The sequence below is a fragment of the Dipteris shenzhenensis genome, chromosome 12 (genome assembly GCF_047967505.1).
Source record: "Dipteris shenzhenensis isolate YYH24624 ecotype China chromosome 12, Dip_SZ_1.0, whole genome shotgun sequence".
Taxonomy (NCBI): Eukaryota; Viridiplantae; Streptophyta; class Polypodiopsida; order Gleicheniales; family Dipteridaceae; genus Dipteris; species Dipteris shenzhenensis.
The window spans coordinates 812,372-823,804 of NC_141607.1; positions in this window are offsets into that span (position 1 = coordinate 812,372).

The window sequence follows — 11,433 nt, forward strand, 5'->3', positions numbered from 1 at the left end:
AGTAACTCAAGGGAGGCACGTAGAACAGAGAATGTGCACCCCTCAAACAATGGAGTCGATGCTACGGTAAAAAGATCGTCCTGCTCCATGCTATCATCCTTACCTTCGGATTAATGGACATATAAATCCTGCACCATATCATCAAACACCTCCTCCTCCACGGCTTCATGAGGTAATGGCAGAGGGCTACTATCACCATCACTCCATGCATCCGTAACGGTCCCTCCTGAAGATCTCACATATCGTCGACGCTTTGCCTCCTCATGATGAGGATAGGGCAACATATGCGGGTGTGGCACTACATCCTATATTAAATTAAAATGGGATCATAACTCAAACATATGAACACCCATAGGTATCTCAATCAACCTTAACTCTTTAACACTTACCACATTTATGGTCGCATCCCATTCTCCATACTTTGAGATGTGATTGAGTGTAATCCTGCATGCACGATACATGTTTCCTCGACATCGATCACACATACATTTGATTTTTTGCTCCAACCACACTTCGCGATGGTGGATACGGAGGGATTCATCCTCACTGGAGCTACTTGTTGAAGATGAAGACATCCTACAAACAAACAACCCAAAAAAAATTGCTTTTCTTCAAATATTTAATCTTAAATCTCTGTGGTGCATCTAAAACTACGTCTATCTATTCTGTGGTGTGCATCTATAGATGCATCTAAAACCGTGTCTGCTCTATGTATTTAGACGTGCAATTACACACGTATTTAGACGCCTGTATAGATGCACCATTAGACGCGCTTATAGACACAGTTTTCAAATCTACTTTTAGCATGTTTGCTTTGCTTTTCTTCACATAAGCTTCGCGCGGCTTGCTTGCTTTGCTATTAACAGATCCACAATCCGACACTTATCTCCAGGCACCCACACTTACTTCCATGCTTACACAATCATCTCCAAGCACACAGGAGAAGAGGGTGAACAAGGAAGAGAAGCAACTTTGAAGAAGGACAAGAAGCTTCCATACCTCTATCCAAGGTAAGTCTCTTATGGTTGATCTTCTTTGAAAGTTGCTCTCTTTGGATTCGTCCTTTGTCGTATCCAAGAAACAAATGATTTTGGATTCAGTTCTATGCTTTTGTGTCGGGCGCATGTCCTTTTCCACTTTTTAGAATAGTCCATGCGTCGGAGCGTGTCTATAAAATGCATCTCAAAGCGTGTCTAAAACCACGTCTACAGATGCGTCTACTCTATTTTCAGAAACAGATAGCCATGTCTATAGATGCACTGTTATACGTGAAAATAGATGTGTTAGCCAGACGCGTCTATAAACGTGCTCCAACAGTTTTAGACCCTTTCCTTCCCTTCCCTTCTCTTCCCTTCCCTTCCCTTCTCTTCTCTTCCCTTCCCTTTCCTTTCCTTTCTCTTTCCTCTTGCCTTTCCCTTTCCCTTTCCACTTCCACTTCCAAGAAAAGGATTTGCCTCTCTTTTCTTCTCTCTTTTCCTATATTTGCCTCTTTTTCCTTCTCTCTTTTATTCTCTCTTTCCCTCTCTTTTCGTGGTAATTTTTCTCTCTCTTTTTCTCTTCTTTTTCTCTTCTCAGCTCATCAATAATCTTCTTTTTTTCTTTTTTCCAGTTCATCATGTGGCCAGGAAGCTCTTCAGGTTCACCTGATCTTCGGGAGACCATCTTTCGGGAGTTATATAACCTTTTAGGGCATCCTCCCAATCCTGGGGAGTTATACGGCTACATGACGAGTACTCTAAACACCCCCCAAGAGTCGGCACTACAGACTCCAAACCACCCCAACCCCACACTAGCTGAGATTACCCTAGCGGAGTCAGCACAGCCCATTCGGCTACACAGCCGAGCCCCTTCCCCCATGCCGTCTTATGCCCCTTCCCCCATGCCATCAGGAGGTCCTTTTGTCTCGCAGAGCCGTCGACATACTCCTATGCAGTCGAGACTCGGTTCTTCAGCTATGAGTGGTCCACGTAGTCCCGTGCAGTCTCCAGCTTTGAGTGGCCAGCGTACTAGCTCGACACAACATGGTAGCAGGCGTAGTAGTAGGGAGAGTGGTGGGGGATGCATGGCACAGTGCTTTGGGAGGGGTGATGGTGGGGACGAGGATGATTCAGATGATTTAGACGTGCCTCCGAGTGATGGTACGATCTTATATGACATCCCTTAAACAGGAGGCATCTTGATGGATGCACGGGGGAAGGCCATCATGGCCTTCATGCGCTCTGTAATTGCTAACAATTACAGAGATTGCTTTATCCACTACAAAGATTAGCTAAAGAGGTTGGCTGATGAGACCCTCGCTGCTATTCGCTCTAGGTATCCTAACCCCCCCAATCTTTAGTTCACAGATAAATGGGCCAAGTCAAAGATTGTTACGATACTTGGCAATAAAATATCTTCGCTTAAGAGGCAGGCACTAGCGGAGCTTGCCAGGCTCGAGGGAGGTCAACCACCAAGGGGCCCACCCCACATCGCTCACAAGCATGAGTGGAAGAAAGCAATGAAGTTAGCGAGGGAGGAACCCAGTATGCAACACGTGGAGGCACGAAGGATCCAAATGGAGCAATATGGAAGCATGCATTTTGGAGCAGGGAGTGTTGAATCATGGGAGGCCCAATTTGTAAGTATGAATCTCAAATTATATTGTTTATGTAGTTTATTAGGAGCTTGTTTCTTTGTACTAACCCCTCGGCAAATTGTGTCATCTTGCAGCTTGATATCATGGGCAGGTACCCTACTCCTGTCGAGACAACCTACCACCGCCACCATCACAAAGCAGATACATGGAGGCACTTTTATAATGACGGGCTGATTACTGAGGGGAGCAGTATATCCGGGCTACTGGAGCATCCCCCGAGGTATTTGAAAGTAATTAAATAATGTCAATATTATAAGTAAAGATTTGATTTTTTATACATTGTTATATGTTGTCCCTTGTTTACAGGCCCCTGCACAAGAAGACGAGGAAGGAGGTGGAGAAGGGAGCGTAGAAGGGAGCGAGGACGTGGAGAACTTAGATTAGTCGTAGAAGTAGTGCTAGCTACTCTTTTTTGTACTTAAAGCCACTGGCTTGGCTTGGCTTCATGCCTCTTGTATATACACTCCTCTTATTTTTGGTACTTGAAGCCACAGGACGTTTAGCTTCATGCTATATGTACATACAAGCACTTTTTGGGCTTTCAATTTTCTTGTGCAATGTTCTATCACTTAATGCCTTGTGAACTAAATGTTTTGGAGTTGTAATGTTTTATTTGGAATTGTAATTGTCGGCTATAGACATGCTTGCAAGAGTGCTAATTAAAATGCGGTTGGCTATAAGAATTGAATTACACAATGTGGAAATGGGATTCCTGTAACCACATAGCATACACAACATACACAGCATTCTGTAAATTTAAAAAATATTATGTAGCGTGTCTATTAGGGCATCTATAAATGCATCTATATACACGTTTGTCTGTTCGAGGAGCATTTATTTGCACGTCTATAAAAGCATCTATAAAGCCGTTTATAAATGTGTCTATACATGCGTTTAATGATGCGTCTGTCTATTTTTTAAATTTTCTAGTAGAGCATCTATTTACGTGTGTATATGCACGTCTATACGCATGTCTGTCTGCTATATAGATGCACCGTTAGATGCGAGTCTCTAGATGCACAAATAGACGTGCAAATAGACGCACCCGTAAGTTTTTTTTTAAGTTCAGTAAACGCATCTGTGTGCGTGTCTGTGGGTGCTTTGTCTTGTTGTGACTTAGACTACTTCAAAGCAATTATAATCTTTTTTTAAATACTATAGGCTATGTCTTTGATTTCAATGTTCATGGTCTTTTTTTGTAGCTTTAGTCAACTTCAAAGCATTAATCAATTTTTATATTACACCTCTATCTTTGAATTCCCGTGCTTGGTTGCATCATTGAATATCTGATATTAAATCATTTTAGAATACTATAAAACATTAAAAGAACATGACCTCACAGAGATAGATTCAAATCAGTTTTCTAGATTTAATCAACTAATTCATTCAATTCTTTCTATCATGATATATCTAGTTTTCTAGCTTTAGTCAATTTCAAAGAAATTATAATAAATTTTTTATGTAATAGCTATATCTTTGATTTCACAATCTATTTGTTAACTTTAGTCAAAGCAATTATAATCATTTTTTGATATTGTAGAGCTATGTATTTCATGATCTTTTTGTTATTTTTACTCAACTTCAAAGAAATTATAATCGACATTCTATATTATAGCTGTGTCTTTGATTTCACGATCGATTTCTCAACTTTGTCATACTTTTTTGGTTCCATAATATTCAAGTTCATATTCAAAAAAACCTTTTATTTTTTGATTACTTTTTCTCCCTCAAGATAATGGTGTGCATTTGGATGTGCTTGGCATATATATATATATCTAGGAATCATATTTCATACTTAGAAATATTTCAAGTCTTGTTATCGACATTTTATATTATAGATATGTTTTTTATTTCGTGTTTGAATTCTTTGCTTCTTCATAGTTTTCTTGTTCCATAATATTTCAAGTTCATATTCCCAAAAAAAAAACGCATTACTTTTTAACTCTCACATAATAATGTGCATTTGGATATGCTTGGCATATATAGCTAAGAATCATAGTTTCATACTTGAAAAGGCTATCAATTCTTCATCTTCAATGTACTTTTCCAACATAATTAGCTTCTCATCTTCATAATCCATTTTCTAGCTTTGTAATAGTTTTTCTGGTCAAACTTAACAAGTAAGAGACTTGTAAGAAATTGATAAATTGCTAAACTTATAATTCACTATAAGGTATTGGACATTTTTTAACACAAATTTTGATAGAATTTTATGTGAAGAATTTGATTATTTTCTAAGTGCAGAAAGAGAGTCAATATACACATTTATGAAAGTAGGTCTTGAATGGCAATATGTCGATATTGACATTGATTTTTGATATTGCTTTTAGCAACTTAACATATTCAATAGATATCACTATACACATCGAGTAACAACATTCTGTATATTTTAAAAAGTATTATGGGGTATAATGTTGCAAAATAGCCCCATTCTTCCCCACTAGATAAGTCACCATAATAATGAGATAGAGTTTATCCCTATAGGATGCTATAAGATTACACGTATTTGAAAGTACAAGTCTGACAAAGTGAGGGATCAAGAGGATCAAAACACCATGAGAGGGACATAAGGTAGGCAATATTCAATCTATTGCAATGTGCGTAATCAACAATACATGAGAGGCTTCTTATATAGAGAGAGCCCTTAGAATAGTCAACACCTGTGGGATCCTCTAATCCACATCTCTCCTTGTGGATATCCTCAATCTACATCCTCATATCATGTGGTCCACATCCTAGGGTGGCTACTTTAATACATTCCTATACCATACCTTAGCCTCTAATATGTGCTCATGGCACCATATCTCAACACCTCCCCTTGGTGCCATGATCCATTGGCTACTGCAAGGTGGTCAGATGTGAGTTACAAGATCAAATCCTCCCCTGGGTGCTTACATGGCTACTCTCATGTGGTAAGGTTTGATTTACAAATGTGTGGGTTGAAGGTGGAAAGGATGTTTCTTCTCCATACATGTTATTCTTGTCATTTTGCTCATGGCTTGATGACTCCATGTAATTGACTTGTTGGTTCTTCAATATGCAATCTTCTTCCTTATGTCCTAGATTTTTGCAATGGTGACACTTTGGTTTGTTCTTCAGTCTGCAATCACTTTGATAGTGACCCCTCCTTCCGCAAATGGTAACACTTCGTTGATGTTTTACTGAACAATGCTTGTTCTTCATTATTGCTGATGCATGTTGATGTAGATGTCGATGTCAATGCCTTCAACTCTCTTTCTTTTTCAAGAAGATAGGATGCACATTCCTCAAACTTTGGATCTAGGAGATTCTTCAAAGTGGTTGTCAGTGTGCTATACTTTGCAGGCATGCTTTTAAGGAGAATTGCAAGTGCATCTTTTTCCCCTACTTTTGCATTTATGTCTTCTAGTTGGGTCATAATGCTTTTGATTTTGTTGAAAAATTATGCCATGGATTCATTGAAGCTCATGTGCAAACCATAGAATTCAATCTTAAGATGAATTTCTTAGTTCTTGGCTTTTGCACCAAACACTGTGTTCAACTCATCCCATGCATCTTTGCATGATCCTTGGAGTCTATATGATGAATTATGTTTGGACCCAAGTGCAAACCAATGAGTGATAGTGCTGCTTTGTTTTTTTCTTCTAGGCATCATTTTGTGCAATGGGTATGTCTTGTTTTACAATATTCCAAAGCTTTTAATGCATCAAGAGATACCTCACTTGTGTAGACCAAGTATGAAATCCTTCCCCAGTGAACTTCTCAATAGTTGGGGTGCGTATTGCCATTGTAAATGTCTTACCAGTTGAAGAAACTTTCAAATCGGACAGTGTCTAATTGCATACAAGGATTCTGACTTGACAGCGCATAGAGCTCAAAAGACGATCACTTTTCCTTTTTGGAGCATGTACAAATTCTTCCTGGATTGCAAGTTATAGCGTGTTGAAGTTTTTGTGAAGAAGAGGCCTTTTGATGATATGGCATAGGGATTCACATGCAGAGCACAAAGTGTCCCTAGCAGGGGTTATGGGCTTAGGTGGCACTATGCCACGTGGTAGAAACTTAACCAAACCTCAATAACCTAACCATGGTAAATTTAATCTAACCATAAACTTAACCCAAGGCCATACTTAACCAAGGTCATGTTGACTAGCCTTCCTTATCTGCCATGTGTCTCTGCCAATGGCTGCCATGTGTCCTAAGGTTAGACCTTAGACTTGCAGAGAAATGGAGTGAGTCGTCTTCTGTCGGACGGTGAAGCCGGGTCTTCATGGAGCGATGGAGGAGCTGAGGATTGCAAAGCAGAGTGAACTGATAAGGAGGCCCCTCCATTATGTGAGCAAGGATGCAAGAAAGCCGTTGTGAGCTGCGTTTCGTTTTGGGCCGTAGCCTGGAGCAGTTGATCTCTCAGTGCCTATAGATGGTTAGAGAAGGTTGGTCGCGGGCTTTTGGCATTGCAGGGAGCTGTGAGCAAGAGTTGTCTCAACAGGAGGCAATGTAGGATTAGCTCTCTCAACTTCACCTAGCAGACTCACAACTCCCACGCCATACCAGAGTCGCCCAAGATGCAAGAGCTATTATAGTCCATCAATAGTGAAGGGTTGGTCGTTTATTTGCACTATGGAGCTGGCTAGCCCGTAGCTTTGTTGACGGAGGCGCTGCTCAGTTGGAGCTACTTTGGAACGTTGTTGGGCTAGTTGCAGGTCTCGTAGAAGGTCGTGAGCCCTATCAAGTCCTTCTGTTGGATTCAAAGGCATCGCTTGGGATAAGTTGAAGCCGCCTTTGCTGGAGGTGCTTGCTGTTTGACCAATAGGAGATGCTATTGCATGCGAGGCTTGCTGGAGTGTCATTGAGAGGCTCTCTCAAAATCTCTAGAACCAAAAAACAAAACAAAGCTCTCTCAGACTCCTTCTCTCACAATGATATCAAATGGATGGATATCTATGACAGAATTATATCTTTCTCTCAGATTAAGAGAAGAACATCTCTCAAGAGGGAAACTCTCACAATAAGAAGAATAGATCTCTCTTCCTCTCCAATTGAAATCTAAGGAAGAACTCATACAAAGAAATGAACACAAGGAAACTCTCTCTCTCGCAAAATAGTGGAAGAATGGATGGAATCCTCTCAAAGTGGACCAAAATTTCTCTCATCAACGGAATGAAATAATGGAAACACTCGATCGCTCAATCCCTCTCACAAGGATCTCAATGCCTCAGTGGAAAGCAAGGGAGCTCTCATACCATGACAAAGTGAGGGATCAAGGAGGATCAAAACACCATGAGAGAGACATAAGGTAGGCAATACTCAATCTATTGCAATGTGCGTAATCAACAATACATGATAGGCTTCTTATATAGAGAGAGCCCTTAGAATAGTCAACACCTGTGGGATCCTCTGATCCACATCTCTCCTTGTGGTGGATATCCTAGATCCACATCCTCATATCATGTAGTCCACATCCTAGGGTGGCTACTTTAATAATACATTCCTATACCATACTTTAGCCTCTAATATGTGCTCATGGCACCATATCTCAACAAAGTCATGATTATACATACTATAGAAAAAGCCCTCAAAGAGGAATATGAAATAGTGATCTTGCATGTGTGTACAAGGTGGATACAAAAAACCCCTTCAAAGGGAATGGAAAACCCCCAAAAATATGTGTATTTTGGGGGGAAGATGTCCCCTACTCGAGCACCTTATTGCTAGCACCTGCCCCCCCTGGCTCTTGCCCTGCTTCTCGCTCTACTCCTTTGCCCCCTAGTCATGCCTCTCTCGTCCCTTCTTTGCCACTCTCGCTGCTATGTCCTTGCCTATTTGCCCTTTTTTGCTTCACGTATTTTTCCCACCTTGGTCACCCACCTCAATCACCTCCTTCTAGCCATTCTACACTTCTATAGCTATTGCTCCTGCTTGTTAGTCTCTCATGGCTGCACCATAGCCTCCTCACCCAAATTCGTTCATGCGTGGGGTTTTCCCCCTAACCTGGTGGTAACTCCTTGAGAATTGCTTCTTGGAGGCTGTCCCTTTGCACTAGGGGCCTTAGCGATGGACTGCTAATAAGAGAACCTTACTCTAGCCCCTCACTTGAGCTTTTTTGGGGCTATTGTTGTTTCACAGCTCCCTTTCTCCCTTTTTTTCCTCTTTTGGTTGCACCCAATGGCTCCGCTCTCCTTTCTTTTTTCCTTTTCCATCCCTTTATGTCTTTCCTCCCTAAACTATAGTAAGAAGGTCTTTGGTTTATTTTTAAGGTTTGCAATCTAGGTAATGATCTTCCCTAGGGTGTAGCCAATGAGGCTCTCATGGCAACAACTCCCATAGCCATTTGGGTTATTCTTTCCCTATAAGACAAAAACCAAGTGAAGAAATCCATTCAATCTCTGAGGAAAAGAGCACTAATGGGCCATATCATTGGCCTCATGCCCACAGACCACAAGGAGCTAGGTTCATGATTGGATCCATGCGAGCTTGGTGCTAAAAGTTGACCATATTCAAGATGTCTCTAGCTGCCTAAGGGGAGTCTTGATTCTCTAACTAAGGTAGATCAGAGTCCTATCTCCCTCATCCCACACCTAGTTTCTTTATCCCTTAGTACCATGGGTTCACAGTTGATGACATGGACATGCTACATCTTGTGCCATGCTTCCAAGTGGTGCTTGACTTTTTGAGGCTCTTGAAGAGTCAACCTATGCTGCCCTCCATCCGAGATTGTTTTGGTACTTGGCGATGGTAGATGATGGTGTCCTCTTACTCAAGGTAATCATTGAATACTTTGAGGCACTATCAGAGGTGAGCCTACTCGATACACTCAACATGGGATATTTTTGGTAGAGGATTGAGGTTTTAGAACTCCACAGTTAGAGCCTTTGTTGCAGGAAGATGGGCCACTTAGGGTTGAGTTGTCCCAAGGGGCAAGCTGGGCACCACCTTGTATGTATCCCTACAAGGGGCACAACAATGGGAGAGTTGTGAGGATAGATCTCCGCACCTAACCAGGAAGGAGAGAAGGACCCTTCATTGGATCCTTCTAAAGTGGCCTAGACTAGGGTGAAATGAAGCTTGGCAAGATGGCTGCGAAGAACCACAAGCCCAACTTTGTTAGCAAGCGATGGCAAGCCATTTGTTAGATCCCTTGTCTCAAGAGAAATAGGTGGATGAGAGGTAGATAGAGCTCTTGAGGACAGCCTTGGAGTCATGTGGGAGAGATTTACTTTGAGCTCCTAATAGAACCGCTAGAAATAGAGGTCCCAAGTACTCAAGTGGCTACATGGAGGAGGACATTTTTGTCGATATTTTCATCAATATTAGCATTGATAATAGTATGTCTGTTGGAAAAAGTATTGACATTAGCATTGAAAATGCTTCTAGAGAAACATACAGCATCAACAAAGCATTGATATTCAAACATGCCTAAATTTGGGTAGTGTGGTATTCCACCCTACCTAAAGTTTGCAAAAAATTTATCAAATTCAATGTTTTCAAAACCATAAATATATTGTATCAATGTTGTCCTCTATCCTTTAATCAATTGAAGCAACATTGGAATCTTCATTGTGAGATTGATGCTCATCCTCTTGATTATCCATGGAAAAGACTCACAAATCTTCAACATGTAGATTGAGGTCTCTAAAATTAGTGTATCTGAGAAAACCTCTGAGGAACTCAAACTATCTTCACTTTCCAAAACTCTCATAGAAGGGGTATTGGAAGTGCTTGCTTCCAACCCATCTCTTTCTTGATCTTCCATTTCATTCTCTACTTCAACGTCTTCAAATACATGTTGGTTTCTAGGTGCAATTTGAATCACAAACCAGCACTAGTTGTCCACTTGATCGGGTTGAAAGACCACCTAAAACAAAAATCCATGATATGTTCATACAAGCCTTAATGAAGTTGAAGGGAAAATAATACCGAAATAAGAGAATACTTATTTGATCCTAGTGCTGGCTAGCACCAATGTGCCACTAAGGTCATCCAAATTTTTGTTGAGTCAATGGGAAAAAACCCTCTTGGATCCTTTCTGACTATACCTTGAGCAACTCTATAGATGACTTTGAACCATTTCACATCAAATATAAATACTTGGAATTTTCTAAAATCCAATTGCAAAATATATTGTATGATTCCAACTTAATCCATTTCACTTGTGATGAGATTTGTATCCCTCTCACTAGCTCTACTCTCTTGCAAAAATTTGCCATGACTTCTCGATCAAATTTGTTGTGCCTTACATCCATTTTCTCCGCTCAATATTGATTGTCATATGCCCACATTGCATTGAACAAACGGTACTACAAAGGTAATTGATTCTCCTTAGTTTATATCATTTAGATCACAAGCCCGTGCAAATTCCTCCTCTTTATCTATCGGAATATCCCTCTTCAATTAGTAGCTTTTAAAGCGTCTTCTAAGCTGTGGTTTGTAGGTCAGTGGGGCAGTTGATCTCTAGGCCACTTGGTTGTAAATGGAGACAAAAATAGGACATTGCTAAGATTGGGTGGCAGTGATTAGTGTGGTGGTCAACTATGGCAATGAGTGCATTGGGTGGTAGTGACGTGATGATGTCGAGGTGATAATTAATATGTTGTGCTCTGAGTGTGTCGAAGTGCATTTGGGGGGTCTCTGTGATTGTGCATTGTGTGAGAGTGAATGTGGCTATTTGTTGAGAGGCCTCTCAAAATAATCTAAACTTGCCCTACTCGCATTCTTCAAGGGAGGATTCCCCTAGGTTTTGAGTATTCTACAAGAGATCGAGCTCTTGTTGGAGGGACAGGCTATGCTCCCTCTCTAAATTTGGCTAGTCCTCATGTACT